Source organism: Salmo salar, chromosome 01 (genome assembly GCF_965601325.2).
Source record: "Salmo salar chromosome 01, fSalSal1, whole genome shotgun sequence".
NCBI classification, from domain to species: Eukaryota; Metazoa; Chordata; class Actinopteri; order Salmoniformes; family Salmonidae; genus Salmo; species Salmo salar.
The window spans coordinates 38,328,657-38,345,163 of NC_138291.1; the positions used below are offsets into that span (position 1 = coordinate 38,328,657).

Consider the following 16,507-nt stretch of genomic DNA (forward strand, 5'->3'; position numbering starts at 1 on the left):
AGGTTCTGCCGTTTATCCACGTTTATCCAAACGTCAAATTTCGAAGTGTTTTTAAGTTACGGTTTGGGATAGGGTTAAAACATTAAAGAGCCTGGCTCTGCCACGGCATATAGTCATGGCTATATTAACAACATTACTTCTGTCATAAACATTAAAATGATCCAAACCACAAGCTAGAACGAGCGCATTTTCATTTCACTGGTAGAATTGAGAAGTTTCGACTTCCTGTGTATTAGGCTGCTCATAGTGAACCACAGGGTCCGGCATTCATAGCGAATGCAGATACCACCGTGCTAGCTAGATGAGGCGTGCCCACAACTTGGATGCTGGCGACCAGCACTCAGTAATCTCAGAACTTCTCTAGACACTATTTATTTTATTTTTTTAAACATTTGTTTTCACTAACGTTTGTCATCATGTCCCAGTGGTGTTCAGTGTCTGGCTGTGTTGATTACGAACAAGCGTGAAAATGAGTTATCTTTCACCGTTCTACCTACTAATGGCTTGCGGCTATTAAGAATTATGCTTACAGTGACCAAGTATTATCAGAGGGATTTTCAGGCTGAGTTGATGGGGAATCTATTTCAACGACAGATGAGAAGTGATGCAATACCATTGTTTTTTTTCCCTTCACATCAAAATGAAATATTCTCTATTAGACAGAACATAACATTAGCTACCTTAGCTGGACTAGGTAAATTAGCCTGCTAGCTAATGTTACAGTCCTGTATAGAACTGTAAATGCCATCAGCTAAATCATATAGCTAACCAGCTATATTTTGGATACACACTGTCAATCACTTTTGACCTATGCCATGGTAGTCACTGCTAGACTGGTACCTTCAGCAGCTAAGCTAATGTTAGCAAATAAGAGTAGCTCAATCAGAGCCATCTATTCCACCCTTGTCTGGAAAACACTCCGTTACTAAAAATATAATTGTCGATATAGCGTACTCTGTGTGTTGGTAGCAATGATGAGTGTATATATAAATCTATGTTTGGTTAGTTGGTTCTCAGCTGGCTAGCAATCTTGCTGCCAATTTAGTGACGCTAGCTAACAGCAAGCTGACAATATTGAAATGACCATGTTAGGTGTACAAAGCTAGCCAGTCTAATAGAGATCAATACAATTAGTGGGGTTGTTAAATAGTGTGTTGTGTGTTTTGTAGGTGGTACAGAATCTGATTCCACTGGCATGTGCTTCCAAACCTTAGCTCTGCACAAGGTGAAGGTAAGTTGGCAAAAATATGTACAAGATGATGGCTAAGATAGCTGAATTTACAGTAAGCATGGCATAAACATGAACTGGGTAGGGTTTGTGTTTAAGGGCCACAAGAGTACCTTCCGGACCATGTAATCAGTTTAATGTACCCCTTTTCTCTTGGTAAAACTCAGGTGATCTGGAGACCTTCCACAGTGCCCTGCTGAAAAATACCCCATAACGGTGGGGTCTTTGTTCGAAACATCGTCATCTATTTGTTCGAAACATCGTCATCTCCTGGCAGCATTTACCCTCCAGCTTCACAAGCTTGAAAACCACATTCAGAAAAACTTTAACAGAATTCATTTTTTCCCCTATTTTTTTTTCGTTTTGGAGTCAGAGTTTCAGTATAGTTTGTTTTTCAAAACAAGTGTGTTAATTATTTTATTTCAGTTTTCAAAATAGTTTTTTCATGATTTGTTTTCTTTTTAGTTTCAATTTCGGTTTACTAATAACCTTGACATACATATTACCCTAACCATAAATGGACCTCTTCAATTTGGTGCCAAAATAAAAACACTATTACGTTATCTCCTTCTTATGTCCAGAGGGCTTGTGAAACTTAGAGACTACTGAATCCCACCTTTCTTCCTCTGGCTAGTGTAGTTTTAGGCTACCCTTGAAAAAGCAACTGATTGTGTCTCCCTTCCCTTTCTCTCATACCCCATTTGTCAGTTGGGCAATTTCTGTGCCTCAGTCAAGCAGCAGGGGACGTATGGATAGAAGCGATGGAACCTTGGGTGTCAAACCCTGTTTACAACAGGGCTTGCTGTGTTTAGTCTCTTCATTCCAGAATGCCTTCCATCATTCTTTGGAATTTACTGTACTTTTTCAAAGTTGTTAAAGTATATTTTATGCTGCCATTTGCAATACTATGTAAAAGTTCTGAGTGAGTCCCTAATATATTCAGTCATTGGTAAGCCTGCAATCCGGTTTCTCTTTATTTGCTTGAAATTGATAGTGATGTTATTGCCGCTACACATACCTAGACATAATGTACTGATCTTCAACATCTCATATTATTTCTGCTTCTTATCTTGTGACATGTTATTAAAAAATGGCTCATGATTGTTTAACCTCAAGACCTTTCCTAACACATCATAATGCTTATCCTCCAAAAGCCTTATGGTAGATTTTTCAGTTATATACTGACGTGATATCCAAAGATACTGTTTATATATATTATTGACCTGACAATGGCTAGTGGGTGGGTTGTAAATTGTAAATGCAAATTACTCTTATGGAATTTATTTCCGTTGCTTGTGGAGTGCTTGAACCAAGATCAAATGTTGAGAAGACAAAAAAAAAAAAAAAAAGTTGGACTAATTTGTTTCATGCCTTTTGTGGCTTCACTCAGTGGGGATAGGGCCTTTTGTCTTTGTCCCACAGACCTGAATCTACAACTCCAATCCTGAAGCCTCTGAGAACATGATCATATATCTGAAATGACGTTATATTAATGCATTTAAATTGCATTCCATGACATCAAAGGCACTAATGTATGTGCTTTTACCATTACTACTCTTAAGCAACAGAGTATCTATTGTCCATATGGAGGTTGTCCATGAATATAGAGCAAGCTGAGCACCCACGCAACCCTCTGGAGGAGCCATGACGTGATGTCACTGCCATGTGCCATGAGGCCAGGTGTGGCGGTCACATAGATCGAGACAACCGGAGACTGTGAGAAAAGTGGCCTGGGGTGTCAAGGATTAAATGGAGACAGAAATGCTCCGTCAAATGAAATGACTAATTATAACCTTCCCCTCCCAATTTGATTTCCCACTGTATGGAGAACTGATGGTCCCCCTGTAAATGGGACTCAGACCCAGGGCCATAATGAGGGAGAAGAGTGCCTAAAAAAGGGTAGTCTCTCGTTGAGTGACACCTTTGATGCCGAAAACCAATTAGATTGAGCAGAATGGGTGCTGGAGGACTTGGCTCCCATGCACTTTCTAGTTGATTATATTCTGTCACAGACACAAGACTTGATTTGTCAATTCCATATCAGGTTGTAAAGCGGGGGGGGGGGGGGAGAAGGGACACAGGGATTGATGGAGTGGAGGGTGGAGAGCCAGAGAGAACAAATGACTGTCTGATAATGGGCATTCCGCACACGGTGTGACATTTCCTACCCAGCTGTCCATCCGTGGGGCTGTCTGGCATTTAAGAACGAGGGGTCTTTGTTTGGCCCTGGTCTGAAAGGAGGCCCTGAGCAGTTTCCCAGAGAGGAAACTGAGAGGCTAATAGACTAAGTGAGATGTGTTGCCAGGTTCTTTCATTATGTCTGTGTATTCCAGGAAGGCAGTGTTAACGAGCCTCAGCCTCAGGTTGAGTGTAACAAGCTGTCTGTCACACCACAGAGAAAGGGCCTGTCGCTAATGAGGGACAGAAGCACGATTGACATCCCCCTCCATCATTCCATGGTGGGACTCTCGAGGAGGAGGAGTGAGAGGAAGGAGTGGTGATGAATGAGGTTGTGGCCGAACACTGTTTTATCTTACATAGCCTACACACTGTGCCATGTCAAGGTTTCAACCACTTTCTTTCTACAGATGAATTAAATTGACCATTTTGCCACTTGGACATGGTTAGACAGTAAGGGCTTAATCCTATGTTTAATTCAAGACAATTTGGCTACAAATGATGCGCTGGTATCAATGAGATAATTTCACAAAAATATGTTGTTATTTACAATCACAAACCTTTATTTAACTATGCAAGTCAGTTAAGAAAAAAAATATTATTTACAAAGACGGCCTATGCCAGCCAAACCCGGACGACGCTGGGCCAATTGTGCACCGCCCTATGGGACTCCCAATCACGGCCGGTTGTGATACAGCCTGGAATTGAACCAGGGTGTCTGTAGTGACGCCTCGAGCACCGAGATGCAGTGCCTTAGACTGCTGCGCCACTCGGGAGCCCATAACTGCATGCCTATCAATTGCAAATCCAGGACAACTCTGAAAAATACACTGAGTGTAAAAAACATTAGGAACAGCTTCCTAATATGGAGTTGCACACACTTTTTTGCCCTCAGAACAGCCTCAATTGGTCTGGGCATGGACTCTACAAAGGTGTCAAGTGTTCCACAAGGATGCTGGCCCATGTTGACTCCAAAGCTTTCCACAGTTGTGTCAAGTTGGCTGTATATCCTTTGGGTGGTGGACCATTCTTGATCACACTATTGAGCGTGAAAAAACCCATCAGCGTTGCAGTTCTTAACACACCCAAACCGGTGCGCCTAGCACCTACTACCATACCCATCCAAAAGCACTTAAATCTTTTGTCTTGCCCATTCACCCTCTGAGGGGCACACGTACACAATCAATGTCTCAAGGCTTAAAAATCTTTATTTAAACTGTCTCCTCCCCTTCATCTACACTGACTGAAGTGGATTTAACAAGTGACATCAATAAGGGATCATAGCTTTCACCTGGTCAATCTGTCATGGAAAGAGCAGATGTTCCTAATGATTTGTATATTCAGTGTATATTATAAACCACCTAGATGTATTTTTCCCCTGAGTGGAAACGACACGTCTGTGATCTTAAGAGTTTTCCCTTGTAGTGGTGTAATTTTAATTGGGTATGTTGATCTCTTCTCAGGTGAGCCGGTGAATTCACCCAGAAGAGTCCATATTACTTTCTTCACTCTCCTCTCAGATGGTTTAAAGGGGCTGGTTCAAGCCAAGGGAAGTTTCTAACAGTAATTCAGCCATGTAGTATTAAAGAGACTCATACTTCAGATGCTAATGGTTTTTGTGTATTGCCCGTATGAATTATGGAAAAGGATATCAGAATTCTCTCTGTCCAACACTGGTCTTCTTTCCCCAGATGGAGATCTAGCTAGGCTGCTTTTGGGTTAACAATGTAGAATGCAAATTATAGATTATATAAAAAAATATATATTTATTTTATGCGTTTCTGAACATATAAAACTAGTTATGTCATCTTACATTTTAGCCATGAATTAAACTATTTCACCTTTTCCAATTTACGGGTCTCCCTAACATAATTGTTACCTACAACGAAAACCAAAACGGTCCCATTTCAGCGCAAACTAAGCTGAACTCCGTGCCCCCACCCCCTCCACCCAGTGTGTCACCAACAGGCCACCGTCCAGGCCGTCTTAGCAGTGCCTTCATCCATCATTGTCCTTAACAAAACAGACAAAATGAGCCTGTGAAAAGTAGTAGCTACTGTAGTGTGTGTCTGGATCCCCTTACAGAGCTACACAGTGTTGATGTTGTAAAAGGACCCAGCAGCAGCCAAGCTGGCATTGATTTTCAGGTCAGGTCATTCATCCATTCAGAGGGAGCCGGGCGGCCGCTCTCCCCATGCTCTCTGCTCTCCCTCCTGCCTGGCCTAACCGACTGGGTGGCTGGTGAGGCACTGAGGGAGCACAAAATCCAGGACAGCCCACAATACCACCAAACAAAACTCACAACTATCAAATCCGAATACAGGCTTGAACAGGAAATCATTCTGTGTGAAGATGATATAGCTGTGGCGGATGAACTGGCTGGATATAGCCGCTGTTTGACTTTGAGGATAGATTATTAATTGTACTGTACATCAATGGAAAATGGATTGTGTGCTGGCTGGCAAATCAACAGTTTTTGGTTAGGCCTGTGTCCATCGTTTCTGTAAGAGTGAAAGTAAAATGGGTAGGGGACTCAGATTAACTTTAATTTTGAAACAAAGAGACTTCACAAGCACCATGTCTTAAATATCAACCCATGCTTTTCTCTAAAACAAAAAATCTTTGACCTTGTGCTTCATCTTAATCATTATTATAATAACTGAAAATCTGAACACAACTGATAATTTTATGCATGTAGAGTCGTATGCAAAAACATTTAACCCAAACACGTTTTCTGTGACCCCTCGGAGCAGGTGACAAACACTGACTAAATATTCACAGTGTTGGGGAGTAGTGAACTACATGTAGTTTAACTAGTAATTTAACAACATTTTGCAGTAGCTTGGTGGTAGTTGAACTAAATGCAAATCTAGGTAGTGTTTTCAGTAGTTATTAGCTTTTTTGCCATGTAGTGGTATAGCTAACTACTCGAACTACACACTACTTTTTGTGCAAAAATAAAATGAGTGAAGTAACCAATAATTTCCTCTCATTTTCCTCATCAGACCTCCTTATTTCTCAAATTACACATTCTGTCAACATTTGACTCCAGATTGATCTGTTCTTGCAATTTCTAGTCTGGCATTTTAGATATGGTAATTGATCACTAAGTTGTTTAAACGACCTATCAAAGTAACTGTAGTTAAGTCAAACATAGTTTTCTTAAGGGTAGCTTTAGCGTAGCTTCACTTCTTCCAGTGTGAAGTAATTGGTAGCTTGGTAAACTATATTTTCAGAGTAGCTTCCCCAACACTGTATAATTTGTATTGCTCATCATTTCTCCATATTTTAACTTTTAACCTCCATTACGTTCTCTCTTTGTATGGCAACAGCCTCCAACTCACATTAAGTCACATCAAACATGAACACTTAAACTAACACATCCCCCATGCACTGAGGCAACACTTGTGATGACAATCTGCCACAGTTGGGAACCCACGTAAACTGTAGCTACTGTTGAGGAACACTTTTAACAGAGACAATACAGCATCTAAAATCATTTAGAGTAGATGAAATGAAAATAACAATTTTATTCCAAATGAATTTAAAAATGATCAGCTAAGATAAGTAATACACTCTATTGTTTACATTATACTGAACAAAAATAAACGACATGCAACCATTTCAAAGATTTTACTGAGTTACAGTTCATATGAGGAAATCATTCAACTGAAATAAATGTATTTGGGCGCTAATCTATGGATTTCATATGACTGGGAATACAGATAGGCATCTCTTGGTCACAGACACCTTTAAAAAAAAGTAGTCAGGATCTGGTGTGACCACCATTTGCCTCATGTAGTGCAACATCTCCTTCGCATAGAGTTGATCAGGCTGTTGATTGTGGCCTGTGGAATGTTGTCTCACTCCTCTTCAATGGAAGTGCAAAGTTTCTGGATATTGGCGGGAACTGGAACACACTGTCGTACACGTCGATCCAGAGCATCCCAAACATGCTCAATGGGTGACATGTCTCGTGACAATGGGCCTCGGGATCTCATCACTGTATCTCTGTGCATTCAAATTGCCAATGATAAAACGCAATTGTGTTCATTGTCCATAGCTTATGCATGCCCATACCATAACCCCACCGCCACCATGGGGCACTCTGTTCACAACATTGACGTCAGCAAACCACTCGCCCTCACAACACCATACACGTGGTCTGCGGTTGTGAGGCCGGTTGGACATACTGCCAAATTCTCCAAAAATTACGTTGAGGCGGCTTATGGTAGAGACATGAACATTCAATTATCTGGCAACAGTTCTGGCAGACATTCCTGCAGTCAGGATGCCAATTGCATGCTCCCTCAAAACTTGAGACATTTGTGGCATTGAGTTGTGTGACAAAACTGCACATTTTAGAGTGGCCTTTTATTGTCCCCAGCACAAGGTGCACCTGTGTGATGATCATGCTGTTTATTCAGCTTCTTGATATGCCACACCTGTCAGGTGGATGGATTATCTTGGCAAAGGAGAAAGGCTCACTAACAGGGATGTAAACACAACATTTGAGAGAAATAAGCTTTTTGTGCGTATGGACAATTTTTGGGATCTTTTATTTCAGCTCATGAAACATGGGACCAACACTTTACATGTTGTGTTTATATTTTTGTTCAGTATAGTTTGATGCACTACATTCTAGAGAAAATATTGAAAACTAGAGGAATCTTTGCTACTTATTGGATCCCTCTTTTGAATCCATTTCATCTCCTGTGCACACAAAAATGTCTGTCACTGTATGAGTGAATAGGACTACTCAATGACATTCAAACCTCGATGGCCTAGCGGCTAGGCCAACCCCCGGCCTAGCCCTATCCCAAGTGACTAGTCTGTAGTCTCCATCACCAACTTGACGACGAGTTTCAGGTTGTATAAATAAATCCAGGAACAACCAAACCACATGGGTGTTTACCCCACATGGCCATACCCCTCCTCACCTCCTTCCCTAAACAGCATGATGCCAGATTTAGGGGCTCTAAGAGGGGCTGTAGGTGGGTCACACGCCATGCTCCCTCTCCCCTGACCTTTCAGAATCTCCGTCCTTGTCACAGCACATTTCCTCTGGGCTATGACCTAATAAACTAATCTCTCTACCCTCCCGTCCACTCTCCATCCTCCCCTCCGTTCCCTGTCTCAGGCAGGCTCTCTCTCTGCAGCGACCAGGCCGGGAAGATCAGGCCAGGCAACACAATACCCAACACACACACTTGGCATAGATGGAATTAAGGCTCCTAGTGTATTTGGGGCAAAGTTCATCCTCTCTGTGTATCTCAACATGGAGCATGTATCAAGGAGGGGTCAGGTCAATAAATACCCCAGTTCGGGTTAACAGTCTAAGACCCAGGGCCACCATGTTAGAACAGTCTATCCTTAACTGCAAATGGTATATTTCTTTACTCCCTGTAGAGAGGAATTAGGATTTTTAAAGCATGATCTGGGTATATACAGTACCTATGAGGTCATTACATCCCTACCTGATACTATTTCCTTAATTGTATATATAATTACTCATAGATGGGGACAGTTGTTTTGGGGGTTTTCTTTGGGGGGGTTGCATGTATTTCCAGCATTATTGACTAGGTTTGCTGCAGGTAGAAAATCCTGCAGCAATTAAAATGTTATTTTAATTGACACAAGCTGTCTCCAATCAACTAATCAAAGTCTGGTTGTGCATGAGTGTTGGGTGGGGTTGAAATCGCCTAAGCCAGGGGAGGTGTAGATCTACGAATCTTCATCACACAAAGTTTATTATTTGGCAGGGAATACCATTTGTTGGAGGATGAGCTTGAGCAAAGTGAGGTGTAAAATCACTGTTATACAAATAGTATTCAAATCAAATTTTACTTGTCACATGCGCCGAATACAACAGGTGTAGACCTTACAGTGAAATGCTTACTTCAATCCCTTAACCAACAAAGCAGTTAAGAAAAAATTCCTAAAAAAATAAATAAAATAAAAGTAACAAATAATTAAAGAGCAGCAGTAAATAACAATAGCGAGGCTATATACAGGGGTGCCGGTACAGAGCCAATGTGCGGGCGCACCGGTTAGTGGAGGTAATTGAGGAAATATGTACATGTAGGTAGAGTTATTAAAGTGACTATGCATAGATAATAATAAACAGAGTAGCAGCAGTGTAAAAGGGGGGGGGGGGGGCAAGACAAATAGTCTGTGTAGCCATTGGATTAGATGTTCAGGAGTCTTATGACTTGGGGGTAGAAGCTGTTTAGAAGCCTCTTGGACCTAGACTTTGTGCTCCGGTACCGCTTGCCGTGTGGTAGCAGAGAGAACAGTCTATGACTACGGTGGCTGGAGTCTTTGACAATTCTTAAGGTGTTCCTCTGACACCGCCTGGTATAGAGGTCCTGGATGGCAGGAAGCTTGGCCCCAGTGATGTACTGGGCCGTACGCACTGCCCTCTGTAGTGCCTTGCAGTCGGAGGCCGAGCAGTTGCCGTACCATTCCCTGCCCAGTAAAAGGTTTAGTGTGATTAAGATTCCTAGAGCTACGCCTCCCTTGGCTTAGGCGATCCTCCCACCCAAACACTCACCAGACAAAGATTGATTTATTGGAGAGAGTTTGTGTAAATGAAATAACATTTCCTAGGAATTTCTACATGCAGCAAACCTAGTGTGTAATGCTGGAAATACAATACAAATAAATAAAAACAACTGTCCTTAGTTATACAACTTAAAACAAGTAAACAAAAACACTGTACTGCACTCAAAAAAGGACGATATCTTTTTCCCTTTAAAAGTGCAGTTTCCCTTTACATTTCCAGACATCCTTAATACATCATCCTCATGGTAGACTTACTGTAGTCTGCTGAAGAATGGTTATTCAACATCCTGGCACCCCAGTCATTCGTACTGTAGAGTTACGTCCCACATGGTTCCCTATTCCCTATAACTTGCATTACTTTTGACCAGACCCCTATGGGCCCTAGTCGAAAGTCGTGCACTACATAGGGAATAGGGTGTAACTTGGGACACAGACTGAAACTGCTCTCATAACCATCATCTGTGCTGCAGTGAGAGTTCAGGAGGTCATAGCACTGTAGGGAATGTGTCACTACAGTAACTTTAGGAAAGTAAACATACATTCATGGTTTATCTACATGTAAATTATACACAAGTAACTCTAGTCATGTGTACAGTAAGAACATGGTCAGAGTGCATGTGTTTAACTCATACAGTATGATCAGTGTGTAGATTTGGCCCAGACAATGTGAACTAGAGTTTCTAAATAGAAATATGCTACACCAGTACCCAAAATACCATAAACATTGGTCTTAAATGGCCCCCAAAAATAGCACTATAGACTGAACATTATCCAAAATGGTTTCACTATAGATCAAACATATTGAAGATTACACGCAATTCTAGTGCTCATAGAACCACATTCACTATTGAAATACATACCAGGCTAACTGCAGCTCCCAGATTGTGCTGTTCCAGTTTATGGGCAATTTTCACTGTTACCAAGTCAATCTATGATGCTTTAACCAAATGTATATGTGCAATATTACCAACATAAACATTCAACAGTAGTCAATGGATGATTTTTTTAAATTTCACCTTTATTTAAACAGGTAGGCCAGTTGAGAACCTGTTCTCATTTACAACTGCGACCTGGCCAAGATAAGCAAAACAGTGCAACAAAAACAACAACACAGAGTTACACATGAGGTAAACAAACATATAGTCACTAACACAATAGAAAAATCTGTATACAGTGTGTGCAAATGAAGTAAGGAGGTAAGGCAATAAATAGGCCAATGGTGGCGAAGTAATTACAATTTAGCAATTTGATATATGTGCAGATGAGGATGTGCAAGTAGAAATACTGGTGTGCAAAAGAGCAGAAAAACAAATATGGGGATGAGGTAGGAAGTTGGTTTGATGGGCTATTTACAGATGGCCTGTGTACAGCTGCATCGACTGGTAAGCTGCTCTGACAGCTGACGCTTAAAGTTAGTGATGGAGATATAAGTCTCTAACTTCAGTGATTTTTGCAATTCGTTCCAGTCATAGGCAGCAGAGAAGGAAAGGCAGCCAAAGGAGATGTTGGCTTTGGTGATGACCAGTGAAATATACCTGCTGGAGCGCGTGCTACAGGTGGGTGCTGTTATGGTGACCAGTGAGCTGAGATAAGGTGGAGCTTTACCTAGCAAAGACTTATAGATGACCTGGAGCCAGTGGGTTTGGTGACAAATATGTAGCGAGGACCAGCCAACGAGAGCATACAGGTCGCAGTGGTGGGTAGTATATTGGGCTTTGGTGACAAAACGGATGGCACTGTGATAGACTGCATCCAATTTGCTGAGTAGGGTGTTGGAGGCTGTTTTGTAAATGACATTGCCAGAGTCAAGGATCGGTAGGATAGTCAGTTTTACGAGGGTATGTTTGGCAGCATGAGTGAAGGAGGCTTTGTTGCGAAATAGGAAGCCGATTCTAGATTTAACTTTGGATTGGCGATGCTTAATGTGAGTCTAGAAGGAGAGTTTACAGTCTAGCCAGACACCTAGGTATTTATAGATGTCCACATATTCTAAGTCAGAACCGTCCAGAGTAGTGATGCTAGTCGGGCGGGCGGGTGCGGGTAGCGATCGGTTGAAGAGCATGCATTTCGTTTTACTAGCATTTAAGAGCAGTTGGAGGCCACGGAAGGAGTGTTGTATGGCGTTGAAGCTCGTTAGGAGGTCTGTTAACAAATAGATCAAGGTGAATCATATCTAGTGTAGCATATAGAGTAAATATACTACTGAGTGATACAAGTCTGTGTTATTCCTGCGCTGTAGCCAGCTCCTGCAGTCTCTCAGAGCCATCCTCCGCTCCAGCCTCCCTCTCTCTATGAATGACAACGCAGTGATAAAGCGTGCAGCCCGGCTCCTGCAGCTCTGGGTCTTCCCCGTGCTGTGCTTCGCTTTTTTTCTTTCTGTCAGAGTTTGCGTGCCGTTTTTATAATGTTTTCATTGATGTCAAGACCTTGGTATAAAACATGAATAGCACTGCACTAATTCCCCTTGCAGTCCGCTGTGTCCTATCCTACCTTCCTCCATCAGCAACTGACATAGCTGCAGGACTATTTACTCTACACCTTATTTCCCCTTTATCTTAGATGTCCCAGGATGTCAAAGGCTGTGAATTTAATATTGATTTCATAAAGTACTTTTACTGTAACATGTCCGTTTGGATTAGGCTCAGAGGCAGCCAGGCTCACGCAGTGAGCTGGGTTTGCACGCAATGTGGCTGTGCCTGCTCTCATGGAGTGGCTAGCTAGAGCGAGCGCTTAATTTATTGAAGTGACAGTCTGCTGTGAAAGCGGGGACAGCACACAGCTCCCAGCTATCTCCGTGTCTTGTGTACACAACGTTCGTGTTCTGTGTATACATTATGCTATGAGACGAGAGTGGATTGGAGAGATGTATCATTTGCTGATATGTAAACAGACATGAGTTTATAGATTGTATTAAACCCCAGTGGCTCTACGTGGACTGACGATGGAAACAGGGGCCATGCAGGGTGGCTTGCTGTGTGACCTGGGACCCAGTGCCTCCCCCTCGTCACCCCTTTGTGAGCTGTTGGAGTGGGGGGATATTGTGTGCTGCAGACATCACGTCCCCACACCCCTGATATACACTGATGTCTATTGGTGGGGAAGGCTGCTTGTTACAGCACTGACCATACAGTATCAACACACCCTCATATCCAAAACAAACATGATATCCCCTGGGCTCACAGACCAAAAAGGTTATCTGGGATTCAGGAAAACACAACTACACATTCCTATTGCTACAGTACAGTACCCTTCAATGCTGCATGCAGCAGTTATTGGAATCAAGCTAAATGATAATTGAGTGAGCATAGCTACAAATATACATTGATACTCTTAATATAAGGTGTCACAAATTCACTTTTTCAGGATTTGTAAGTCTGTGTAACAGTCGATTTGACAAAAAAAAGAAAAAACGAACACAGCTAGGCTCATATGACTGGCTGTTCGATAATTGCTGGTGGTGTTTGCCCACCCATTAAGTGAACTTTCCTCTGCCAAGTTCAAAGATATTTCTGGGAATCTGGGTTGAGGAAAAGGTGGTAAGAGGCAGCTTACTAGGTCATACTGCCACCAGCCAACACTCTTTAAATCATATTTTAGACATATTTAAGACAAACTGACAATTTCTTCATTAACTAACATAAACCTAGATAGAAAAATAAAAAATAAATGTTCAGTTGTTCTAAAGTCTAAGATGCAGTGTTTTACAAGGGATGAAAAAAAGGGTAGAAGATAGAATAACATGCCAACATGCATAATGGGGTTGAGGATGACAGTGTTGCCAGAAAATCCTCCCTCAGCCACCTCTGGCCCTAAACACAAACACTGAGAATGCATGCTAATGAAATATGCTGAATTTATTGCATTTAAGATGCAGCCCAGTTTATACACAGCAGCTGTCCCCGGGACTCAGATAGCAAACATCCTATACAGAGGCTGCATGGGAGATGGTTGACATCCTGCACTCTAGCTATCAGTGCACAAATACCAAGCCAGAACTCTCAAAAGCTTGTTTCTATTCAATTGGCAGTTGCTCTTAACCAAATTGAGACTTTTTTTAAAAGGAGCCCTCGTCTTGTGTCCCTACCTCTTTAAAGGCTACATGATATTCAAAAACGGATAAAGAATTGTTTGTCAATTTTCTGACAGAGAGAAAATACTGCATAGCTCTGTCTAGTCTAAGACGCAGTGTTGCATATTTGGAGGGAGGAGGACCTATACCCACATTGCGAGCCATACAACTCTCCAAGCTCTTCCTGGAGGAAATATTGATTGACAGACACCATCAAAACTAAACTAATGGTGTTTTCTAAAGCAAGAAATAGATATCTGAACATTTCACCTATTACTACCTGTCAGGGAAATGAGATTGAGACTGTAACTTCATATAAATATCTTGAATATTAATTGAAATTGCATATTCAACAACTTACAAAAAAACGTAAGCTGAAGTTGGGATTGTATTTTAGGAATAAGGCATATTTTTCTTTTGAAGCCAGAAGGAGGCTAGTATCAGCTACATTTATGCTTTTACTTCCGCTCAGTGTTTGAGATCAATTGACACCCTGAGATTTATTTTAAATTGCAAAACCCGTACGCACCACTGCACTTTATATACAAGGGTTGGCTGGCCTCTAGTCACTCGTAGGCTCAGTCACTGGTATACTTTTATTTACAAAGCCATTTTGGGTTTACTACCATTTTATTTGGGCATTTTTATTGTTCAGAAATGGGGTGGGTGCTCTCTTTGTTCGCTGGACTTTATCCTGCTAACTGTTCCAAATGTCCGAACTAAATTTGGTAAAAGGGCTTTTATGTACAAGGGCTTTTATGTACTCTGCGCCATCGGCTTGAAACACCATACAAAATACTTTTAAACTGGAAGAACTTCTCCCGATTTGGTGTTTTTAAATCACTGATGAAGGATTTTGAGCCTGATTCCCTGACCTGTCAATGTTTGTAATTTTCTATTTTATGATTTTGTTATACTCTTGTGAATTCTATGGTTTTGACTAGATTACTTGTAGTTTTTCATGTTGTCTGTCTGTAATTGTGTAATGACTTGGTGCTGCCTATCTTGGCCAGGACGCTCTTGAAAACGAGATTTCAAGTCTCAATGAGCCTTTCCTGGTTAAATAAAGGTTAAATAAAATTGTAATGAATCAAAGAGAGGAAAGAGAAAATAAATATGTCCTCTTGCTCTCTCCCTCTACTGTTTGTTCTCTAAAGTGTGTTGTATCATAAACACATGTCAATTTGTAGTGGGAGGGAGTTCAGAGTAGTTGAGCTCTTATCCATGCTTCATTAAGCTGTAGCCAAAACTGCCCTGTGGTCTGCTCAGCCATGAATGTCCCATTGCAGGCAGGGGAGATAGCAGTTGTAGGAAAGGGGAGACATGCAGGGGAGGAAATGGCAGTCAGGTGGAGGCAGGTGAGACCGGTTGAGGCAGGCAAGAGGAGAGGAGGGGAGGCAGGGAGAGACCAGGGGGAGAGCAGGCCAGGCCAGCCCAGCCTAATAAGGTCTGGAAGTCATGACGTTTTTTAATCCAGAGTGGAATTCCAGCAGAGCATTAGACAGATTGGGCAGAGCGGTTGAGGTTCGTACACTTGCTGGCAGAGCTCTGATCCGTGTTCTTCCCATCATTAGCACCAATCCAGGCCTGCAGAACCTGACCTGGCAGAACAAATTAGTCCACCTGCAGGCCCCCTGCCAGGTTAAGACCTGGGCTCCATCCTGTCAGGGGCCCTCATGGTCGGCTTATTAATGAGCATGTCTTTTCATCCAGGAGAGAGAGAGATTCTCTACATATTCTCCCCCAGAGCCCTTACGGATTCCAACACTTTTCATAACAACAGTAACGGTAAGGCATGTACAACAAATTGTTTAAGTGTCAGATTTGGTTATGCATCAGTATGTTTCATTTCAGTGCAGGAGGAGCAGCTGTGTATGCTGGTTGGTGCAATTGTAGTGTGATTCGGGTTAGACTGTAGAATACCTGGGTCGTATTTATTAGCCACTAAATGGAAAAAAATGGACTGAAAACAGACGGACTACCTGGACATGTCCAATAAGAAGCGTGTTGTGACCCAATTAATACAACCCTTCTTACCCACTATACTGGACCCCCCCACCCCACCCCAGTGTTTGATCGAGACCCTGAGTGCCCCGGATGCTCAATGGTCCCACCACAACCCTCTATATTTCATTAAAACAATTAAGCGGGCCGGCGCAGACGCTCCCCCGTTGACAGAATCACTCACTGTTGAGAAACGTCTGCACTGTGATGTGTTGCCTGAACCAAACCATTAAAAGAGCCATTCAAAAAAATCAGTTTGCACCAAGTCTGCTCCTCAACCACAGCTCAGAGCTATTGATGTCAAGTTATATTAAAAGCACAGCACTGCGCTCTGGGGCCAGGGTTGGCATGTTTTTGCAGGTGAATTTACTAACATTGCACATGATAAAGCTGTGGTTCACAAATCTCCTAAAAGCTGATTTAATAATACAGAGAAATTCAATTGAACGAGGCAAAGAAGACAA

General features: G+C 42.0%; 1 long non-coding RNA gene across 1 annotated transcript; it reads left to right on the plus strand.

Moving 5' to 3' along the window:
- Nucleotides 1-266: 266 nt before the first annotated feature.
- Nucleotides 267-2,337, plus strand: LOC106600919 (uncharacterized). The gene is made up of 3 exons (XR_001327917.3): nucleotides 267-343; nucleotides 1,170-1,231; nucleotides 1,396-2,337. It is a non-coding gene; the product is annotated as an uncharacterized LOC106600919 (long non-coding RNA).
- Nucleotides 2,338-16,507: the final 14,170 nt, after the last annotated feature.